This window comes from Scaptodrosophila lebanonensis, unplaced genomic scaffold (genome assembly GCF_003285725.1).
Source record: "Scaptodrosophila lebanonensis strain 11010-0011.00,11010-0021.00 unplaced genomic scaffold, SlebRS2 tig00001415-arrow-pilon, whole genome shotgun sequence".
NCBI lineage: Eukaryota > Metazoa > Arthropoda > Insecta > Diptera > Drosophilidae > Scaptodrosophila > Scaptodrosophila lebanonensis.
Genome location: NW_022060742.1, coordinates 11,203,319 through 11,220,568, shown reverse-complemented (window position 1 = coordinate 11,220,568; position 17,250 = coordinate 11,203,319).

Genomic DNA, 17,250 nt, shown 5'->3' with positions numbered 1-17,250 from the left:
CTCACTAAAGTGTATTATTATGAAATCGTCTAAAGCGCCCACGCAAAAATCAAGTCAATGCAATGCAATGCAGTTTTCAAGTCCGAGGCTACCAAAAGTTCAAAGTTTGCACAAATCTAGGTATTGCCGACATGATTTCTACGGAGTCTCAAAATGTGCGCCTTAATGCAATTCATTTAATTCATTTTGTTTTCACTGTGCACTTTTATTTTCCATTTTATTGCATTTTCATGCCACGAGAAACAAAAGGAAAGTGATATAAACATTCGTTTTTCTATAGCTCATGGCATAGGGCTGATGTGGCGGCTCATCCTCATCCTCAACAGCAATAGCAACAGCAACAACAACAACAACCGCAGCAACAGCCATAGAAACAACGTCATCATCGTTGACCACCGCCTGCTGCCACAGCTGCGTGTCTTGCAGCCAGAGCGTTAATTTCATTTTCATAACAACTTCTTCAAATGCGGCCAATTATTGTGAGACAGCCCCTCGGAGGTGTGAATGCATCAGCTGCCGGAAGCTTGTTTGCGTTTTGACAACTTTTATGGCATTTTAATGCAATAAAATGCAATAAAAACTATTATTTTACCATTGGAATGTTATATGTTAGCAGCCCAGTTAAGCGCACTCATTATTTGAGAATATATGTTTAGTATGTGCAGGAGTGATTCGGTTTATTAAGGCGGCCATAAAATGTTAATGGGAGCTTGGAATCGTACTTAAATAATTTGTTATGACTTCGGTCTCACCTACAGTATTATTTTACAACTTGAAGTTTCTCATTTACCAAGTCAAAAAGAAAGCTACCTAGAAGAAGATTCTAAAGCTTAGCTTTAGTTTTTATAATTAAATGAGCGACTTAGATAGAGGCTGATTTAAAAATGCTCGGTTGATGGAAGAATTTATTGTCATCAAACAATTCTTTAAATAAGTCGATGATTACTCTAAAAGCTATAATCGCTGTCGGCTTGTCTTTGGCCCAAAGTATCATATTCAGATACATACTTTTAAAATGAAATATTCTCCTCTCTTTTATCATCTATCATCATTTTATTTTATAATCTCCTTCATCATCTCTATCATATTTTTTATCATCTTCTCTATTTTAATCAATAGTAATGATACACCACTAAATAAGGCACTCACTTAGAAACATAATTAACTCTTGGTTTCTTTCTTAGTAAAACACTAATGTCAATTTATTTTATAAAAAGAAGTTAGAGACACAATCGAATTTTCAGTTTCTTCATTACAAAATAAAACTCTAGAAATTCTCAAATTTCAATGAATTATAGTACTATACGAAAATACTAGCATGCAATTTTTTATTTTGAGTCAGCCTGCTTCATTGACAACAATAATTATGAATCTATCAGAGTTCCTACATAATTCTTTTCGTTCAAAAGCCTGTTTAAGTGGCAGAGTTGGATTTGAATTCTTTGAGGTCAGCTCACGTGCCAAATGTTTCATTTTTAAGCGTAAAATAAACGAAATTTTAATTAATATACAATAGAATTTAAATACAAAATTGTCTAAGAGGACGCTTACTTAAAATACATTCTTTATAAAAATTATCAAATTATAAAGAAAAATTATTAATCACATTATATATTTTAACAAAACTTTCTCAAGAACTGCGGCAAAACTTTTATAAGTATTCAAAACAATTACCGTATTTTCACACAAAATCGTTAGAAGTTGAATAAGTCTAAAAATAAACTCTTGAAACTGCAGAAATGTTGAGCAAATTTGTGGTCTGACGCAGGGAGTCCCCATTAAATACTTAGTTGAATAACTGTTTGGAAAATGGTGTCACTTCGTTTTGATAAGTGTGTCGAAAAGGGTCACACTTTTTTCCTCAGCTTCGCTTGTCGCGATCGTTTCCATGATTGCTCAAAGGCAGACCGGCGTCATCGTGTTGATTTGATCGATCAGTTTTCGCTTTGTTATTGATTGCGTCGCGTTGAGCTGTGAACTGTGATGGAATAGACATCAAATATTTTGCCAGCCTCGAGCCAAATATAACTTTTTCTCTCACTCGCAATTTTTTTTTTTTTTTTTTTTTGATGGTACTTTAGGTTTAGGCAACTGTATGTTGTGTACACACAATAGATTGGTATGTAGACCAGCAACTAATTGGCAGCGGTATAGAAGCTGGGTCAGTAATTGGCATACCAGCACATGCAGAGAGAGAGAAAGAGAAATATTTTGAAAAAAAAAAAAAATACACTGATGCAAGTACATACACACTTTTGTTGAGATGTATTTTCCATTTTCATAATGAAAAAACGTGCATCGAAATGTCAGATAAACGTCAGTCGTAACTCTTATTTGTTGCTTCTGCATCTGCATCTGCTTTGTTTCTCCCTTTTCCGTATTGTTGCCGTCTATTGCACTAGTCGTTGGGCAAGAAATTCAAATCGAGAGTTGCATACAATTGGAATTTTTCGTTTAAAGTTGGCCAAAGCAAAATTAACGCCAATCGTGCAGACAATTTCACTTGAATGCAACAAAGTGTTTTTTTTTTTCTCTTCTGTTCCTTCCCCAAATTAAATTAAACAATTTAATTTGCCAGCAATTTTGGCAATTGTTGTTGTGTGTTGTAGTTGTTGTTGTCGCACGAAATGACTTAATTAATTTCCACAATTGACAACTGACATGGGCCACGTTTACCTTTTAACTTGGTCAGCAGTGGTGCAGCGCTTTAGTTGCCCAATCACTAACGGTTAGACAAACATAAACAAACAAACAAAAGCCAAGAACGCCCACAAACTCGCACAGTTGCAAGTGACTTCCCACACAAAATTTCGGAGCTGGAGCTTGTAGCTGCGTCTTAATTTGATAAGATTTATTTGAGAGTTTTGTTGAGAAATGTTTACATAGAAATCAAAATTAAAATAACATTTAAGAAACAGTTAAAAGCAAAATGTAAACAACTATTTAAGGCGACGCGGCATTGATAAATCACTCGTGCTGCTGCCCTCTGCTAGGGTTGTTGTCTCCGCTAGAGCCGATGTTTGTGTCTCCGATTGTGTGTGTGGCTGTGTGGGTGCTAGATATTTGTTTTGTACAAGTAGATTTACTCGTTATGGTCATCAAATTTTTAGCTACTGTTGGCTTAAGCTAAGCTTCAAATAAATCAAAACTTTTTCTTCTTTGGATATTTGGTGGTCTCTGCCATCTCTGAACCGTTCATTGGCAGCATTTTTCAATGTGAAAGTTTTCAAGAGTCTCGCACCAAGTTGGTCTGGCGGTTCAAAAGTTCATTGTCAAGTCTAATAAAAGTTGTACAAATGACACGTTAAGTGTCAGGCACTACAAGCAGTTGTTTGAGCACATCTCCTCCTCCTCCTCCTCCTGGTCATCCCCCCTCCTATAGCTAGCACCCAAGGAAGGCTGTAAAAGGCAGTTTGCAAAATATAAAAAAAAAAAAAAATGAAAAAGAGTAGCAAAAAATTGGTGAGCAAAATGTTTGCCGCTTGACTGAGCTGAGTGCTGTTTCCCTTTTTTGTGCCTTTCGATGATAAATCGTGACCCGAACGCCAGTGAAATTGTTTGCACTACAATGGCTTTAGTTGCATCTTTCTACGTCAATACGTACAATACATAAGCCACTATCGTAACTACAGACGAACCCTTGTACAATGAATCGATATTTGTATGAAAAATGAGCAATAATATTGTTTTTTACTGAATTTAATATCATGTTGAATAATGTTCTTTGCTGAATACAAACATTTTTTGAGTGAAGGTGAAGAGTGAATAAATTTCAAACCAATGTGAAATATATATATTGGCCTATAGTCAGAGATCCCACGGCAATATTATATTTCAAATATAATACATATTTTTAAAATATAATTCATATAAAGAAATGCTAATAATAATGAAATACATATCACGATTATAAAAACAATATCTTCAATAACTCGATTAACACAAATTTTACACAAATATTTAAAACTTTTGAAACTGCTATCTTAATACTTTTTTAATATCTTAATTTCTTAATTGTTAATTATTTTTTTTGAAGCAAAAGTATTACAGATTTCTAAAAAATGTGCAACTTAAAGAGTTTTCACCGTGCAATTTTTTATTCCAATGAACGCTTTATTACCACATTTTTATATTCACCTTTTGAGTGACATGCGAAAGCTGGAGCGGGTGGACTTTGGGGGAGCTGGGAATTGGGGGTCCACTAGTTGCACAGCTGGCGTTGCCAAAAAAAAACAGAGCAGCTACTACAATTTCTACTACATACTTAGCTGCCACAAACTTGACATTTAAGTGAATTATGTAGTTTTTATGTTAACTTCGCAATGCGCCAACACTGACTAAGTGCCCCGCGGGTGGCACTGATGGTGCCGAGTACTTGGATGATTTATGTGCCGAGAGTTACATTTTGGGCAAGGACAGGCTCAAGCGTCTGGTGTCACGTTGATGCTTAGAAATTAGGCACAAATGTTATTTATGGTCCTGCCCACAGTACAAGTATATAGCAAAAGGTTACCAAACGCCAAGGTAAGGGCTAAGAACTGCTTGAAAGCGGCGCCTGGCGGTATTCGCGTTTGATTTCAGTGCAAATATTTATCATTGAAAATGTCGCATTCAGAATTTGAATCACGATTTCCACCAGCCAGTACTTGGTATGATGAATGACAAGTACTTTAGGAGTGAGTCAGAGCCGGGTAGGTGAGTAGATAAGGAAGTTGGAACAGAAAAGGGGAAATTAAACTTTAAGATAGTACAAGCAGGAAAAAATTAGTAAGAATAACAACAAATGTTTGATCGAACTGATTCGAACAATAACAAAAGATCACAGAAGGAAATAAAACACATTACACAACAAGTGGTTCAAATGTGTCATAAATAGAATAACAATAGTCTAGAATTCTTCAAAAAAGAAAGAAAAGGCGCCATACATACATACGTACGTTATAAAATGTGCATATAAAGAAAATATTAGGGATTTAAAATAATCTGATAGTAGGCGTGTCTACTTCTTTGTATCTTCTACTGAGTATAATTGATCTTATAATACTGAGTCCTACTCACTGAGTATTTACTGATTAATTAGAGCAATATATTTAATTTTAATTTATTGTGCTAGAAATTTAATAATGTTACTCCATCTTAAAGTAATAATAATTCTACAAACATAATATTCTTTTAACAAATTTTAAATTTCTCAAATTTTAACTCAATGTATCGATATTTCATAAAACTTAAAAATTGAAATACCATTTTCTTCTTGAATTATGACAATGTCTATGACAACAAGATTCCAAATAAGTTGATTTTAGTAAATTGATTAGTTAATTTTAGTAAGCTATCACGGAGAGCTCTGAATTGCGAAGAGCAATAACTGTAAAAACAATTCTTTTTACATTTATATAGATGACGAATTAGATAACAATGTTCTCGCAAAATGAAGCTTCGTTTCTGAAATTCATTAAATGTATAAACATTAAAAAACATAATCTTTATTTTTTGAATTCCTTAACTTTTTGGAGTGAAATCGTCCAATCTGTATTATTATATACGTATGTATAATCTACCAAATAGATTAATTAATTATTTCACAGTAAAAAATATCAAACATCTATTTAGAGCTATGATGATACAAATGAACATTTCAATATCTATATTATCTTTTATAGTAAAATGAAAAAAAAACTTGTGCACAAATTTATAATTTGTATTATTATATAAGTATTGTATCAAATACATTAAACTTGTTTCCGGTAAGGGAACCAGAATATCATGCATCTATTTAAGGCGATGATGATACGAGTAGGGCATTGCAGATAAGTGTGACCAGAGCTGTTTATAGACTTTACCCCCACAATTGCATCATCTATCCATTGCACATGGCTCAGTGCCAAAAATGTCTCAAGGTTGAGGCTACGCTCACATACCCGCACCGCCTTCTAAAGGTCCATGTAAACATCCCATGGATGGTGGATGGATGATAAAATACCAAACTTATCAGCCAAACACTTGAGAATACGCACACACACTTCAACTTGACATGCCGCTCATTTGGCCAGAAACAAGCTAATTTGTCGCTAAAATCTGCCAGTGAACCGGGCCAGCGCGATTGTTCGCCTCTTGTTGTTGACAGCACAAATGTATCTGTAGTTTTGTATCTGCATCTACAGCGTGAGTGTTTTCAGTGTCGTTCGGCGACCTTGCCATTTGCTACCAATAAACAAAAACCAATTAACTGCCATGAAATGTGTTCGAAACAAAGAGGCGAAAACAAGAACAAATTGCCAGAAATATTTGCACCACAATATAGTTATACTTGTACATAAATAAAAGAGAGAGAGAGAGAGAGAATTTAACAAAAGAAATGAAAAACATGCTGCGGCAATTTTTTAATTTAGATAATTGTCAGCAGCGGCAACAAATCATAAAGGAATAAAGTGTCAGTAAATTATAAATTAAATACCCGCAGCACACCAATAACTACCTAAAACAACAACAACAACAACAACATCGACAACGACAATCAACAAAATGTGTAGTGGATTATTAATAATACATTCTTTTTAATTGTTTAATCAGACAGCGGTCGCCCTCGCAGTCTCAGTCGACGCAGGCATCACTTCTGTGCGTAGCTGAAACAATAAAATAATTATAATTATAATTATAAACAATAGCCAACTGACCAGTAGTTCTTGTTTATTGAATTAGCATGTAAATTAAATAGAATGCATTTATCGCGCAAATATTCGCCGGAACTTTGGATATCAGAAATGTTCACCCTTTTAATACGATTTAATGAATCATGTTGTTGCATTTTATTATTATTTTTTATTAAACATAATAAATACACTCTTGTGGTTTTGTTGCTGATTAAATATTTGATTAGCAACAATTCGAGGTGTAGCTTTTTGTTTATGAACAAAACAGAATTGCAGGGGTCGAAGGCATCACACACGCCTTCTAGACGCAAATATTTAATTTGTTTTTTCTTTCTTCTTCTTTTCAAGTAGGTAATTATAATTTTATTGCATACTATATTTATATTTATTGAATCATCCGAGTAATGTTGTGTTAAATGTCTCTTCATGATTACAACTTATAACATATTTCTGCATTGTCAGAAATGAAAGCGATAACATTTGATTCCCCATATGCATTAAAGAAGAAACATTATATTTTAAGTGACATTGAAGTTTTATTGCATACTACAAGTATATTTATATTTATTGAATCATCAGAGTAATGTTGTGTTAAATGTCTCTTCAAGATTACAAATATTAACATATTTCTCCATTGTCAGAAATGAAAGCGATAACATTTGATTACCCATATGCATTAAAGAAGAAACATTATATTTTAAGTGACAGCTATAAAAATACCAATCTATTTTAAAGGTCTCCAAAACTTTCGTGCATTTTTGAACTATTATTAAAGTGGAACAGTGGGAACAATAATAAATATTGTTCATACAATTTGAAGAAAACTTGGGTATTATTACTATTTATGATCTAAAAAAGTCTGACTCTGTTAACATTGATTTATAACTTTTTAGTGGTATAGGAACCAAAACATATATATTTTTGTGGTATTTTCTTGAGTTTATTATTTTTTAAGTGAAGTGCCTGTTATACTGTGGAAGAGCTTTCCAACAATGCTGCTAATTTTTTATATGGTAGTATTTTTGTTTAACTACGAGTTCTATATATTCCGAAATAATTACTCCAATAATGAATTGAACATATTTGTATTAATTAGCCGTCCTTGAACTGGACATATTGAATACATGGAAATATCGGTGTTATGAAATAAATTTTTATTTATTCACCTTTTCTCATTTGATTGACCAAAATATTGCCAAAAACATATGTACTATACTATATATCCGGACATTTATGATTTCATAAAAACTGTTGCACATCAGTGAACCGCAAAATTTGAAATCTTATAATTACATATTTGCTATTAGAATTGAAATCAAAAGCAAAGCTTACTTACAAATTCTAGCCTAATATTTGATTTGTCAAATCATCGCATAGTCAATGCCGCAAGACGTCAATCATTTTTTTGATTGTATTTGTGCTAACATTTTCGATAAAGTTACAATTTGTTGGCAAATGTCAAACATCCGTCAAATTGCAAACAACATGGCAGTTAATTAAAGAAAAAAGTTCGCTCTAAAAAAAAAACAGTTACTGTTGTAGCCCACCCAATAGTTAGGAAACACGTCAATCCAATCCAAACTCAAACTAATTAAAAAGCCAAAGCAGCAGCAGCAACAACAATAACAACAACAACAACAACAACAATGGCACTTGTTGTTAAGAATTGCAACTAAAATGCGACCAGGCCCACAATCACAAACAGAAACAGCAACAGCAACAGAAACGAAAACAAAAAGCCCTGCAGTTTTGCCTTTGATTTCGCACCACGCCCCAAACCCCAGACCTCGACTATCAACAACAACAACAACACACATTGGCAATTGTTTTAGATGGCAAATCTCATTATAAGCGAGCTATACTATATAGCTTGCTATATAGCCTCACAAGGTGTGTTCGTCGTCGTCGTCGTCTCCATCTACATCTCCACTGCCAGTATCGACGTTGTCTTATTTATTAGCCAAGACACAAACCCAACGCTCAGCGACGGGCCATGCTGCTGCCGGCTTATTGGCTCTGTGGTGCACGCCCTAATTCAAATATTACAGTTAGCTTTGCACAGATTTGTTGTTGTTGTTGTTCTTTTTATTGTACTTTCTAATACATGAATTAGCCTCAGCAGTCCATGTGAACTTGGCCAATTGGCTCGGCCAATTGCGCTCGGCTGTCAAACGAATGTCGACAGGCGATTTATTTTATACGTACGGGTATACTCTGTAAGTACTTATATACGAATCCATTTGCTTGCGAATCCATTGCCTGCAAAGGTCAGTCGAGCGAGTCGGGCGGGTGCCTAACGAGGCCTTTTTCAATGGGCCGGCCAATTTAATTCATTTAAAAACTTTATTATTATTATAACAGTAAAGCACCGACAAAAATGAAATGAAAAACATTGCTAATTTATGTTTATTGTGCATTATTTTGTATTCGCAGTTCCTTTAGGCCATAATTCGTTGTTTGAATTTTTGTTATTTTTGTTTTGGTTTTCTCGTAGCTCAGTCTAACAAATTGAATTTTTATGCTAAAAATTATTTTTAATGGTTTTTTAGTTAGTCGCCAAGCGGCAGCTGATTGAAATTTATGTTGTTGTAACCATCGTTGTTATTATGGTTGTTGTTGTTATTGTTTTGTGCGTTTGGCCAAAATGCATTAACATAGTATATATTTATGTCTATTTTATACGCCTCTATAGCTACAATAACATACTTGCTTTTTATTTCTAGAATTGCATTCATTAAATTTATTTTATGCCATATTGTACTTCGGTGCTATTTATAATGGCATATTTATGAGCTAGCCTATAAATTGCATTGTACGTAGTATCATTAGGGATCTGGCCAGAGCTTGGTCAAACAATTGTGTTGTGTGGTCGAAGAAGAAGAAGAAATGATAAGACTAATGTATCAAAGAGCCCAGCAAGAATAAAATTAAACCGAATTCTTCTTATGAAAAACATGACAGATTACGTTTAATTAACAATTATGGAAAATTATAGGAAGAATGGAGAATCGGTTCAAATGGCTTATACGAATTTTTTAATCTTTCAGCTACGCTTTGAATGAAACATAACAGCAACCATATTGATAATAATATCTTATTCAAAGATATCGAAACATGCCACTAAGAACAACTTTTTCTTGTGCACAGAAAATTAAATTTGAAAATAAAATCCGCATTTTCCCAAAAAGCTATCTGTGAAAAGTTTTAAATTTGTAATCTGTAATTAATTTAAGAAATAATACAATATAAAGTAAAACATTTTTTTTTAAATGCATGGAAAACATAAAAATTTCAATATCAGTCAAGTGTCTGTTTTTTGAATACAAATGCTCTTTGGGTGCTATATTTCGATATTTTACTAATCGATATATAATATTGATAACTTATAAATAACTGAACACATTTATAAACCCATAATTTCTTTTCTCTGGCGTGCTTTAAGATAGTTTTAAAAGGAGTCTTTTTATGGTTAATTTATTATTATTATATTAATATTATATTAATATTATATTATTATTATATTATTATTATTATTATTTTATTATTTACATATTTATAAACTGATTTAAACTCGTATTTAACAAATAACAATAGCCTCCATGAGTCTGAAACCAAAAAGCGTTTTGGAGATTCACCTCTACCATATATATGTATGTTAATTGTATATAGTATTTACTGTATTTATTATATGTAGAAGTGGTTTTATAGTATTGTTATAAGATATGGGAACATTTTAATCATATAATGAGTTATAGAAAGGTGGAAATTGTAGAATAACTGGGCTTTCTCCAACGACTGATATTTCTCGAGGCCGCAATTGAAAAACTGCCGAGCTACGACTGCTAAAGTCACTCGAAAATATATACATAGATATATTTATATATATTCCGTATTCTTACATAGATGTTAAAACATAAATACAGTTATATATAAACATATAAAGCTCTTTCGCTTAAGTAAATTCTTTGTAAAGAATTGGAATTGTTTGCAAAGCTACACACATCTAAATGAAGAATAATTTGAATACTCTGAGTGTTGTGGCTTCAACAGTCTTTACTGTAGCATAAGTTAGAAAGAATTGCTGTAACGCCCATTTTTTGTTACCTTGTCAAAAAGCCGCAAAATCTCAAATCAAATTCTAATTAATAAACATGCTAAAAAGCAACGCGTCAACATACTCAAGAACCTCTCAAGCTAAATGTAACTAGAGGCCAGCACTGGACAGTTGGCCAATTCATGTTAACAAGCAAAGTTTGCGAATCCGAATTAAAGTATCCCCAACATATATAGCAGCACCAACAAATTAGCCGAGCTCGGCCATAACTCCGACACTGGCGAACGCGAATGCGAACGCGTTTAATGAGCCAAGTGGGCAATAGTGTTTGGAGTGCGGCTACTTTATGGCCATTTTTAAAGCCATATTTGGTGCACGGGGCTATTTTATTTAAATATCAAACCATAAATTTATGCACCACAACGAATGCAAACCCAAATGCTATTGTCAATTGCATTCAGACTCTGGCTGTAATGCGACCGAACAATTCCAGGCATTGTTCGTGGTGGCGCTGGTGAACTTTGTCATTTGTAGTCGAACCAAATCAAGACGCAAAAACAAAGTAGTAACTATCTGTAGAATTCGCCTTATCAGACAGAGTGTGAGGCACGGCACAGCACGGCTCGGCAAGTGCAGGCGCAGCCTTTGATAGAGAACCGCCAATTTGTAATATAATCAAATGCAAATGGCATGTAAATGAAAGGGGTGCGTCGTGCGGGGCGAGTGGGGATGGAGAGGGGCGGTCGTGCAAATAATGTCACATGTCAAATGATTTGCTTTAAAGTTTTGCCGCATTTGACGTTAGAGCGCCCGAGGTTCGAGAGCCCGACAAAATTTGCATGCCTTGTGGCACTGATTGTGGCGCCGCAGCTTCTGTCCCAATTGGGGAACCCCCTCCCTCCTCCCTCTACCACAACAAACTTTTCATCATCCTCATCGGCGTCGGCGTTGTCGTCGTCGTCGTCGTGTGGGGCGTCACGTTGCGCCCCAATTGTGCCCGCCATTGCAGAGTGGGGGGCGTATTTATATATTGGCATATTTTACAATGCAATTTTTTTTCGCATTTGATTGATTTGTTTTGCCAACTGACGCACGACAACATGATGGGTAGACATGGACATGGAGGAGAGACGACAAATTGTTTTAGCATTTTGATTTGCCTGAGGGGACAAAGAAACATTCATGCATAGGTGGCTGGTCGGTTTGAGGTGTAAAAATTGCCCTAAGGATAGAATATTTCTTGTCCAGAGCGAGAGAGATAGAGAGAGTCCACTAAGCGGCAAAGTTTTAAGTTTCTAGAGAAACTTAAAAAAATACAAATAGCTAAATATTTATTAGTTTTGAGTTGAAATCGTCAAACACAAATGCACAATGGCATCAAATATGTACAGTACAGTGTTATGAGAGGGATAGAATATTACTTATTCTGAGAGAGAGAGAGAGGGGGAGAGAGTCCACTAAGCGGCAAATTTTCAATTTTCTAGGGCAATTTTAAAAAATACAAATAATTAAATACCTATTGGTTTTGGGTTAAAATCGTCAAACAAAAATGCACAATAACATCAAATATGTACAGTACAGTGATATGAGAAGGATAGAATATTACTTATCCAGAGAGAGAGAGAGAGAGAGATAGAGAAAGAGAAAGAGATATAGAGGGAAAGAGAGTCCTCTAAGCAGCAAAGTTTTGGTTCTAGAGAAACTTTATAAAATACAAATAGGTAAATATTTATTAGTTTGGAGTTGAACTCTTCAAGCAAAAATGCACAATAGTAGCAAATATGTAAAGTACAGTGTAATGAGAAAGAATTTAATGCAAATCGGAATAAACTTACTGCCATAAACTTCAGCTAAAAATCACATTTCCAAGGCTTAATTAATTAAAACATTTCTTGATTCTTCAAAAAATACTCTTGATGTCAAATTTTCGATATACTTCCGGGAAATTTGAAGCACATTAAAGATTCTTTACTGTAGCAGAAACGTCGCTATTTACAATAAATATATTGCAATTAATCATTTAATGTAATTTTTCAAATGTTGCTATTTATTATAAAAACAAGTAGATTACAATTCATATTTTAAAATCATTTGGTGTCATATTTTGTTTTGCAAATTACTTTCGATACAGAAAACAACTCTTTATATTGAAATGCTCGTTATTCCAACTTCTTTAACTAATAATCGTTAGTTAAACCAAACACTTCAAATCTTCTAACTACAAAATAATTTCAATAACATATTTTTATGCAGTTCCATAATTTTCTTCGAATATCAATTTTACAAATGTGGTTTGTTTTTATTAATGTTCCCTAACTTTGAAAAAGTGACATCTAATATTTGATTTTCAGAAAAAGTTCTGAAAGAGCATTTAAACAGAAAGCATCACGAAAACACTTTAATTTAGATTTTTGCAGAAATGTTGGTACAGTTGATTGCGAATGTTCGACCCGAATGTATTTTCCAGCTCCACAAAGTGTTCACATACCAAATGGATTCTTAATTAGCTTCTCTAGATTGCCCTTTCATGTTCATATGATCTCTACTATCCATAGCTATTCCATTTAATACTTTCCCACCTTCAAATGAGTGAGCATTGTTCTTTATGAGTGTGTTTTTGGCAGCCCTACACAATAACCCTTCCACTCACCACATTTTTCATGCTCAACAATTGCCAATTTTGGCAGTAACGAGCGAAAATGACGTAAAGGAAATGTTTTGGAACAAAAATGTGGTTTCTGCCGTGAAATTCTAGATATTGTTTAAATTGGCTCGGCGGACTCGACTTAAGAGCCAAAATAATGATAAAAGCAAAATGTGAAGTGCGACTTACTTTTGCTTTATTTGTTGTTGTTGCTGTTGTTGTTGTTGCTCTTTGGCCACGCTCCATGCTCCACGCTTTGCCGGTAATTTTTAATTTGATGATTAATCGATAAGCGGACGGCCTGACTGCGATCTTCGCTGGTCATTGTACCAGGCCCCCAAAAACTCCAACTCGAAGAAAAAAAAAAATGAAAAAAATGAAATAAAATAAAACCAAGACGAAACGAAACGAAACTTGGTGATTGCATGTGATTAGAATTTTTAATAAGCTGAGTCGAGCTTGCGCTCGAGCTGGAGTGTCTTTCTTTCTTTCTGACCAAGTGCTGGTGCTGGTGCTGCTGCCCACTCAGTATTCTCAGCATGCCCGATATTGGGTGCCTCAGATAAAGATCGCAATGATCATGATGATGATGATCACTTGAAAGTTGAAACTGAATTTGAAGCGTTTAAGATCAGTTACACAAACACAAATGCTTGGCAATTAGCTCTGACCTAGCTGGGCTCTTGGAATTTTCCACCCACTCCAATGGCTTATTGAAAACTGAAAGTACATTAAGCTAAAAACCATTTAGGAAATACGATTATATACTACATACGTATGTATGTTTGTATGTATGTATATGTGGTTGCTCACTTTCACTTTGTTTGTTTAGAATGATGAACAATTTGGGCAGCCAAGCATAAACATTGCATAATAGCGGCAAGCCACGATTAAGCATTACACGGCGAGTCGTCCATCTAAGCACGACCTTTTGATAATTAAAAATAGAAGAAAACCCACTTTCTTCCTCTCTCTCTCTCATGAATTTCTTGGCCAAACTTTCACACACAAGACGCAGCCGAACAGGGAGATAGAACACTTTCCTCATCCGAAATGTTTTTATAATGTGGCCAAATGGAACTTGCATTTCCATTTCAAATTGTCATTTATCATTAGTGCTGCGTAGTTTTCTGTTTTCTTTTTTTTTTCGTTTTTCGGTTTTGGACATCTTCGGGTGTGAGTTATGTTTATCATTATTTGATTCGTGTGATTGACAACCCAGCCCAATACTAATAGAAACCAAATGTCTTTTTCTGTCTCAACATCAACATCAACCACATCGTCATCCCCCATGCCGAAAAAGCTTTGCAACATCTCCCACTTTTGGCATAAGAATGAGTAATGAATAATGAATAATGAACGGATCTTGCATATTTACGCATGTAAAACATGTGTTAAGTATTTTGCTTATTCTAATTCAAACGACGCACTCTGTACAATGCAAAACAGCTGGCCATTAAATTTGATATTAGCGAGCAGGGAAGTGCAAAATTATTTCAAATCCCATTGCCTTGGATGCCATTTCGATTTAGTCATGTCTGCGGGGCTTGTCGTGCATCTTCCGTTTTATAGCACCCATAACTGGGAGCTTTTATATACGAGTAGAGAGATTTCTATGATAATTGGAGAAACTAAGACGCATTATTAGCAGACATTTATTATAATATTAAGTTAGCTTTTAACTTAATGTTCTCTCTTTTCAACAAATACAACTGATATACTTGTATATTGTATATAATACAAATAGTTTCTAAAACAGTACCAGGGAAAACATCAGGATTTTCGTTGAACTATTCATTATTATTATGATGACCCTGTTTAAAAAGGTGTCCTCTTCTTAGTTGAGCTCTTTAACCAAGACTCCTAAAAAGCAGGAGATCAGCATTACTATCCCGTATATACTTGTATATATATTTAAACTTATAGAAAAGTTTATAATTGTATACGATTAGTATTAAATGAAGCGAAGAAGAATTATAAATACTTGGCTTTTCGGGTAAATGCAATTAAATCGAGATCACGGTTATAAAAACTACTATAATTTATCACAATATCTATGATGGCTATGATTTAAAACGTATCATATAAATAATACAATCAATTTTCGATCGCCTATCTTCCTCTAAATTTCCTTTCCTGCGAATACGATATTTAAAACGTTTATTACAAAATATAATCACTTTTGTATAGAGTTATATTGGCGTCCAAACTTTTGATGACCCTTTTTGTCTATGTAACTGATGAGTGATCATTAAAATTAAATATTATTGTTCTGCCTTATATTTCTGGATCATGACTAAAGTATGAAGTTATGTTGCATTTGGAACATGTCAAATGAATACTTGACAAAGCTCTGATAACAGTTTATGATGTCAATTGTCGTTAATTTTTCGGGTGCATACAACTAATGGGTAATCATGGTCATTAAAATTATCTTGTTCTCTGTAACATGCCTTTTGGTATCGCCTATTATCGTCGGTCAGATCTGTAATAAATAGATAATAACTCACTAATCAACGAGCACAGTGATCTTCAAAGGCTCATGTCCATCATGGAATGCTGTGTAAAATTAAGTTCTAGTACCAGAATTGTGCACATTGTGTAATTCTGTGAATATTGTCATTAAAATTCAAGAAAACTGAGGCAATTAAAAATAATAATATTGTTACATCAGTGCCACATGTGCGAGTGCGCAAAAAACTTAAATACATTAAGGTCGTAAATTAATTTAAATATGCCCAAGCTAAGTGAGACACATGCAAATATTGTAGATTGCTGGGCACATCCCATTCATATATGTACATAGTATATAGTCGTATATATTCCATTCAAGTATTTCTCAAGAATAGACCATAAATAACACTTTGAAGAGCCGCCAATGACAAGTCATGAACACAATTGACGCAAGCTTTGTGAGTGAGTGACAAGGTACAAAGTGCGAATGAAAAGGCATCATAAAGATATAGGGTCATACAACTATAGATCACTTTTAGAGAGGACTGATATTAAAAAGGAACCAGTAAAAGGTTTTTAGAATAGACCTAGAGAATATTTTCAATTAAATTTTTAAGTTATTTTCGGCTATTTAAAACCACTAAGGAACTCTAGTAAATATAGCTCGCAACGTTCCGTCTCTGCGATTGGATCAAAGATTTCAAATTTTTGAAACACATCTGTCATCATTGTAAGAAATTTTGTGTATCCCTGCATCCGTGATTCTGATTGATATCAGAAAACTTGTAATTGCTTTAAAATGTTGCCAACCAGGTGTGGCAAAAGTTACCAAATCTTATGATTATGTTCCAACACTGCCTTTATCAAGGGTCTTCAACCTGTAATCTCTATCTTCATCTCTTGCTCATGCTCTGTAATTTTTCATCAGGCAAATTACAAAAATGTAAGTCAAAGATTTTGTTCGCTTATCAGAAATTTGTCATCGGCTTGTAATACGATCACACACACACACACAAACACATCTATGTAGACACACATATGAAGAACAGCTCGTCTTGTGGGCCTGCTGCTGCAACTCCTGATAATCACTATAGATACAGTACATGTAGTGGCGAAAACACCAGCACTTGGTGTAAGCACTCTACACTAATATTTTGAGATTTTTATTGACTGCAAAAGTAATTTCGTTGAATTTCGAAGGCAAATTGTACTTTTTTCCTTTTATCTTTGTTTAAGATATGTTCTTAATGAAACAATTTTAAATTTTAAGATGAATCACTTTAAAAGATACCTATAGTATTTAAAAAATTGGGGAATAAAACCATATGCATTATTTCATTATGCAAAGTTAGCTTTTACGAAGAGGTATGTCTAGAATCCTCAATGTTTTCAATGGGAAGCGCTGCTTTCTCCACGTTAAAATGGCTGGCTGTACCCCATACTTT